The sequence below is a fragment of the Heteronotia binoei genome, chromosome 15 (assembly GCF_032191835.1).
Source record: "Heteronotia binoei isolate CCM8104 ecotype False Entrance Well chromosome 15, APGP_CSIRO_Hbin_v1, whole genome shotgun sequence".
In the NCBI taxonomy this organism is placed as follows: domain Eukaryota; kingdom Metazoa; phylum Chordata; class Lepidosauria; order Squamata; family Gekkonidae; genus Heteronotia; species Heteronotia binoei.
Window position 1 is genome coordinate 30410233 of NC_083237.1, and position 5983 is coordinate 30416215.

General features: G+C 43.4%; 1 pseudogene; it reads left to right on the forward strand.

Moving 5' to 3' along the window:
* The first annotated feature begins 797 nt into the window (after window positions 1-797).
* Window positions 798-5649, forward strand: LOC132583349 (sulfotransferase 1C2-like; annotated as a pseudogene).
* The last annotated feature ends 334 nt before the right edge of the window (window positions 5650-5983 follow it).

The following is a 5983-nucleotide window of genomic DNA, read 5'->3' on the forward strand; positions in this document are numbered from 1 at the left end:
CCCCACAACAAACACCAAAGGTGCCAAAGACAGAGTGTGCTCCTTCTTGATATGTGTGGAAGAGAGAGAGAGAGATGGAAGGAAGGAAGTTTTCCCCCAAGAATAGCATTCTACTTCAAAGAGACAGTATCAGATAGCTGGAAGGAAAAGATACTCTCTATCTATCTCTAAATCTATGGTGCCATCTCAGAAGTCTCAGGTGGGAGGCAGTGTACACTCCTTCACTTTCAGCAGAGGACATATCATAAACATTTTATTCTTAATATTCAAATAGAAGGTTTGAGAGAACCACACAGAGAACAAAGAGTTCTAGGAGTTATCATCAGCACAACTGAAGAGCTCAATCATTTTAAAATCACATTATCACTTAACTACTTTTTTTGGTGTCTCAGATTCATTTTTAACCTTCTCTCCTTAATTTACTGTTGTAAGAAGTTATTAAATGTCAATATTCTCATAATATTTTTATCTGTCTTAATGAAGAAGCAACCATATAGAAAAGGCCATCACTTGGACACTTGGCTTGGAACTTGCCAATATTACATGATTAGACCCAGTTCCATTGCAGTCATTTGCTGGTTGTCTATGCCCACCATGGTAGCCATTTGGTGGTGGCAGCAACTCAGTGTTATCAGAATTCCAGAAGTGTCTCCAGACTCAATGAAGTTGGGGATCCCACGCCATGTATCGTAATTTCAGGTGGCCATGTCTTTTTAGTCCCATTCTGGCAGAAGATAGAAGAGGGGTGAAGAGAAGGCATAATGGCTTCATGTTATCTTTTTCTGGCCCTCCAGGTAATGGAGCTTGAATCTGGGCTAGAATCACTGGACCTCAAGTTCATCAAGCGTTCAAAACTGGTGGAGGTTGAGGGAGTTGCTTTGGTTGTAATCACTGCAAAAGAATGGAGTCGCATATGGTCCTTCAAAGCTCGACCTGAGGATCTACTCATCTGTACTTACCCCAAAGCAGGTGAAATGAAGGAGCTTGGAAGAAGTGTAGGGAAATGGAAATGGGTGAGAGGCTGTGAGGGTCACTGGCTGAATTATGGGACCATCATGTATCTTACTTGTCTTCTCCCCATAAGAAACCACCTGGATTGAGGAAATTGTGGACATGCTACAGCATGACGGGGACCCACAGATATGTGCTAGGGCCCCCATCTACAAATGATTTCCTTTCCTAGAGATTGTCCTTCCAATACCCATCCTTTCAGTTGTGTAGGGCGTATTCTTTGGGAAACAGGTGCGAAACTATGATGACTAATTTCCAAACAAGAGGCTGATTTTCATCCTTTGCTGTTTCTAGCTTGGGAGAGGCAGAGGCCATGCCTTCTCCACGCACACTTAAAACTCATCTCGTGGTTCAGCTTTTGCCTCCTTCCTTCTGGGAACAGAATTGCAAAGTAAAAAAAACTGGTGAAGTTGGAAAAGAAGGCAAATTTTAATTGCATCCAAGAAATAGCTTTCAGACCTATGGGAATCTTGAGGGCTCCTGTCAAGAACATATGAAATCATAATAAAAGATGAGAGTGCCTCTGAATGTGCGCAGGCAGCAGAGTTTAATTGGGCCCAGCTCTTCACCTTGGAATCTAGTGGGAGTGCTGTAGCTCCATTCAGGAAATTGTGAAATACTCAGGTAATGACTCTGAGCATAAGCAGGGTTGCTCTTCTTCCAAACTGAGTTATTATCCAGACTTTTTTTTTTTAGCAGGAATGCAGAGGAACACAGTTCCGGCTGACTTGGCATCAGGGGGTGTGGCCGCATGTGCAAATGAATTCCTGCTGGGCTTTTTCTACAAAAAAGCCCTGCGTGAAACCATGGTGACATCAGGGGGTGTGGCCCAATATGCAAATGAGTTCCTACTGGGCCTTTTCTACAAAAAGCCCTGCACAAAACAATGGTGATGTCAGGGGGTGTGGCCTAATATCCAAATGAATTCCTGCTGGGCTTTTTCCTACAAAGAAGAGCCCTGGTTACTATAATTCATTGCCATCAGTGTAGTGGTCAGGTCAGAGATTTATTTATTCATTTACATCATTTATATCTCACCTTTCTATATGATTAGAGCCACAAATGCCTCAGAGTTTGTGGCTTCCAGGTCCCTTGGAGCTCTGGAAGCTTATTGTTCTGGACAAGAGTCACTTGTAAGAAAATATTCTGTAGATCTGAGCCAGGGTGAAAGAATTATGTGGATACGGATACGGATTGTGTCTTTTCTCAAATATATTTTGACAGATTATTTATGTGGCAAAGTACACCAAGAACAATACAGTTTCCTATTTCCACTTCCACTGCATGAATCGGGGGATGCCGGAGCCAGGAAACTGGGATCAGTTTCTAGATAATTTCTTGACTGGGAAGGGTAAGTAGAGATTGTTACTGGAAACTAAGAGAATGGAGACAGCGTTTGTTCACGGGGCGGTGGGGGGGAGCAAGACCTTGGGGCTGAGTTACTAGATATGGGACGGGACTGTGGCCTCTTAAGCAAGCAGGTAGGACTGAGTAGAATTTGGAAATGGTGAAATTTGTTGTGCCTGCAACACTATTTTGAACTATATGGGTGAAACACTTTGGGATGTTCCTATGTTTACTATTTTTGTTCCGTGTATGTTTTAAGGTCTGACTTGGAAGTTATTAAGTGTGATGGTTGTTGAATGAGAAATTTACATAAGGTTTTTTTACATATTTTTTCTTCACGCGGAGGCTCAGCTGATTCTCTCACTTCCTTCCATTCTCCTCACTTGTGTTGCTAAACCTCCAGGTGGGGCCTGAAGATCTCTCACTTTTACAACTGATCACCAGACTGCAGAGATCAGTTCCTCTGGATAAAATGGCTGCCTTGGAGGGTGGACTCAGTGGCATTACACCCTGCTGAGGTCTCTCCCCTTCATAAGCCCCACAGTCTCCAGGCTCCATCCCCAAAATCTCCAGGTATTTCCCAACTCAGAGCTGGCAACTCTAGGGGGAGTACCAAGAGATCAATCAACATCTATCTCTTGTTTCTCTTGGCAGTCAGCTATAGCTCTTGGTCTGACCATGTCCGTGGATGGTGGGAAGCGAAGGACCGACACCCAATTCTGTACCTCTTTTATGAAGACCTGAAAGAGGTGAGCAAACAAAACCCCTAAGAGTAGCAATTTCAGCTATGGAGGAATTCTGCAGATGGAAACACTCTAAGCAATTACTAGGATGTTGCAAAAACAGCAAGAGTCCAAGGGCACCTTAAAGTCTAACAAAATTTATGGCAGGGAATGAGCTTTTGCAAGTCACTGCTCACGTCTTCCGATAAGATGCAGTGAGCTTCTCAGGACAATATTTCAGATGAGAAACAAGCACTTCCTTGCAATCCCATCTCAGTCAGGGACAGCCATAAATTTTTCCTGTCTCCTTAGGACCCAATGGGAGATTCAAAAAATAGCCCAATTCCTGGGCCTGGAGGTTCCAGAGCCAGTTCTGAACCGCATCGTACAACACACAGCATTTGAGAGCATGAAAGCAAACCCAATGGCTAATTACAGCACTATGTCAGCTTGCGTCATGGACTAAGTCGTGTCACCCTTTATGAGAAGGGCAGGGACCAGCAGGGCTTTTTTTGAGCAGCAGGTACACAGTTCCAGCTGGCTTGGCATCAAGGGTGTGTGGCCTAATATGCAAATAAGTTCCTGCTAGGTTTTATTGGTAGGGAACCAGCCTAAGTTTCATGTAGGGGACCAGTCTAAGTTCCATGGTTCAGACTACAAAGTGGCCACAGCCCTGACCTGGATAGCCCAGGCAAGCCTGATCTCATCAGATATTGGAAGTTAAGTAGGGTTGACTGTGGTTAGTACTTGGATTGGAGATTTCCTTGGAATACCAGCAGTTGAGAGGATGGGGCAGGCTCTATTCAGCCACCTTGCTGAATATCCTCCAGACCCCCAGTCATCAGAGGTCAACATGATGAAAAAAATACAAAAGAAAAATACAAACCCCTCCCCCCCCAAATAAAGTGGTCATGGAGGTGCATTCTCTTTTTGTGTTTCTGATAGTCCAACAGTTACCATTTTAAAAACTGGAGTTGACTGAAGTATGGGGCTAATAGCTGGGCTTGTGGTGGGGCTCACTGATTCCCCCCCACCCCACTGTCCCCATTACAGTTTGAGAATTCTGCATTTCTGATAGAAAAAGGATCTCATGAGGCAATTGGGAGCGACAGGAAATCCAAGCAAGGTATTGTCAGATACTGTTATAAAGGTAGCTGTTGAAGGAGGAGGAGGTGGTATTGGATTTGTACCCCAGCCTTCACTCTGAATCTCAGAGTGGCTTACAATTTCCTTTCCTTCCTCACCCACAATAGACACCCTGTGAGGTAGGTGGGGCTGAGAGAGCTCTCACAGAAGCTGCCCTTCCAAGGACAGTTCCACGAGAGCTATGGCTGACCCAAGGCCATTCCAGCAGCTCCATGTGATAGGATATAACCTTTAGAAACTTTGAGTCGCAAGTCATCTATATAGCTTTATATATCCTCAGCTCTCTGCTGAACTTTTAAACTTTAAAAAATGCAGAAGCAGAGATAACACTAAATGGCAACCTTGTAAATCAATGTATGTCAAATGGCATATTAAATGTACAAAACAATTTATTAGATTTTTAGAGGACTTTGTCAGACCTCTGAAGGTGGATCTAATGAAGAGAAGAATTTATCCCTTCACATTTGATTAAAAATTTCATCACCTTTGGTAATGGAAAAAAATGTTCTCTTTTCACGGATGCTGATATCCAAATAGAATTTAAGTGATCTGTTATCCCCAGAGTAACCAAAAAGATGAGTACAAACCAACTTTTGTATAGATATTGTGATGCTTTCTATATAATAAAATAATAATTAAAATTTTGATTATTTGGTTTCCATCTGCATAAAAACGGTGTCTCTAATTCTGAATAAAGTGCTGCCCCTCCCAGGCTCCCCCGCCAGTCAGTTCCCTGGCAAGCGGGTTGGAAGCCCTGAAATCGGGGAACCCCCGCCGGGAGCTGGGGAATGAGAACCCTATTTATTTATTAAACCCGATTAAAATCTCCTTGTGGGGGGGCGGGATGTCGCTGAGCTATGGTGGACGCATTCAAGTGAAGCTCCGACTCTTCCCCTGCTAATTCTGGGCGCTTTGGCTACAACGTGGACTCAAAATCGTTTTGAAGATGGGAAAATCTCTCAAACTTAAATCCACAGCGAAAGCCAAGATCAAAAACAGGGGGAAACCCACAACAGAAGTTTCGTAATCGGTAAGAGATTTTTTCATACCGGGATCTCCCCCTATTCAAACGGGCTGTTCTCCCTCTGCAGATCCTAAAATGGCCCCTGAGCAAAATGTTACTGATAGCCCACAAGAAGAGAGGGAAGAAGCCCCAATTTGTAGAAGAGATCTGAACATGCTGCGAGAAGACATTCATACTTATTTTACAAAAAAAGTGGAAGCCTTGTTGGTTCCTGTTAATAAACGCATTGATGAAGTGGCTAGTGAACTAGAAGTCACTTCGAAAATGGCGGAACGCTCTGCTGAAATATCTTTGTCGTTGCAAGAAGAAGTAAAGCATTTAAAAGCAAAAGAGTCTTTGCTCAACACTAGAATAATATCCTTGGAAAATCGTTGGAGAGCCCTGAATTTAAAATTTTGAGGGATCAGAGAGGGCGTGGAGGAGAATATGGATCTTGCTGCTTTCCTATCACAATGGTTAGCTCGGGTTTTTAAACAAGAAGGTGGTGCGTCTCTAGCCATTGCTAAAGCTCTGAGGCTTGGACCATTAGTAATGGCACACAAAGAAAAACCGTGGGACATTTTGGTGCAGTTTCTCTACCCCAAGATAAGAGAAAAAATTCTGAGAGAAGCCCGGCTGCAAGGCTATTTTTTGTTTGAAGGGCAGAAGATGATTGTGCTACTAGACCTGCCAGCAGAGGCATTAGAAAAGTGGAAGAGCCTAAAGTTTTTTGCTTCAAAATTGTACCATGCTA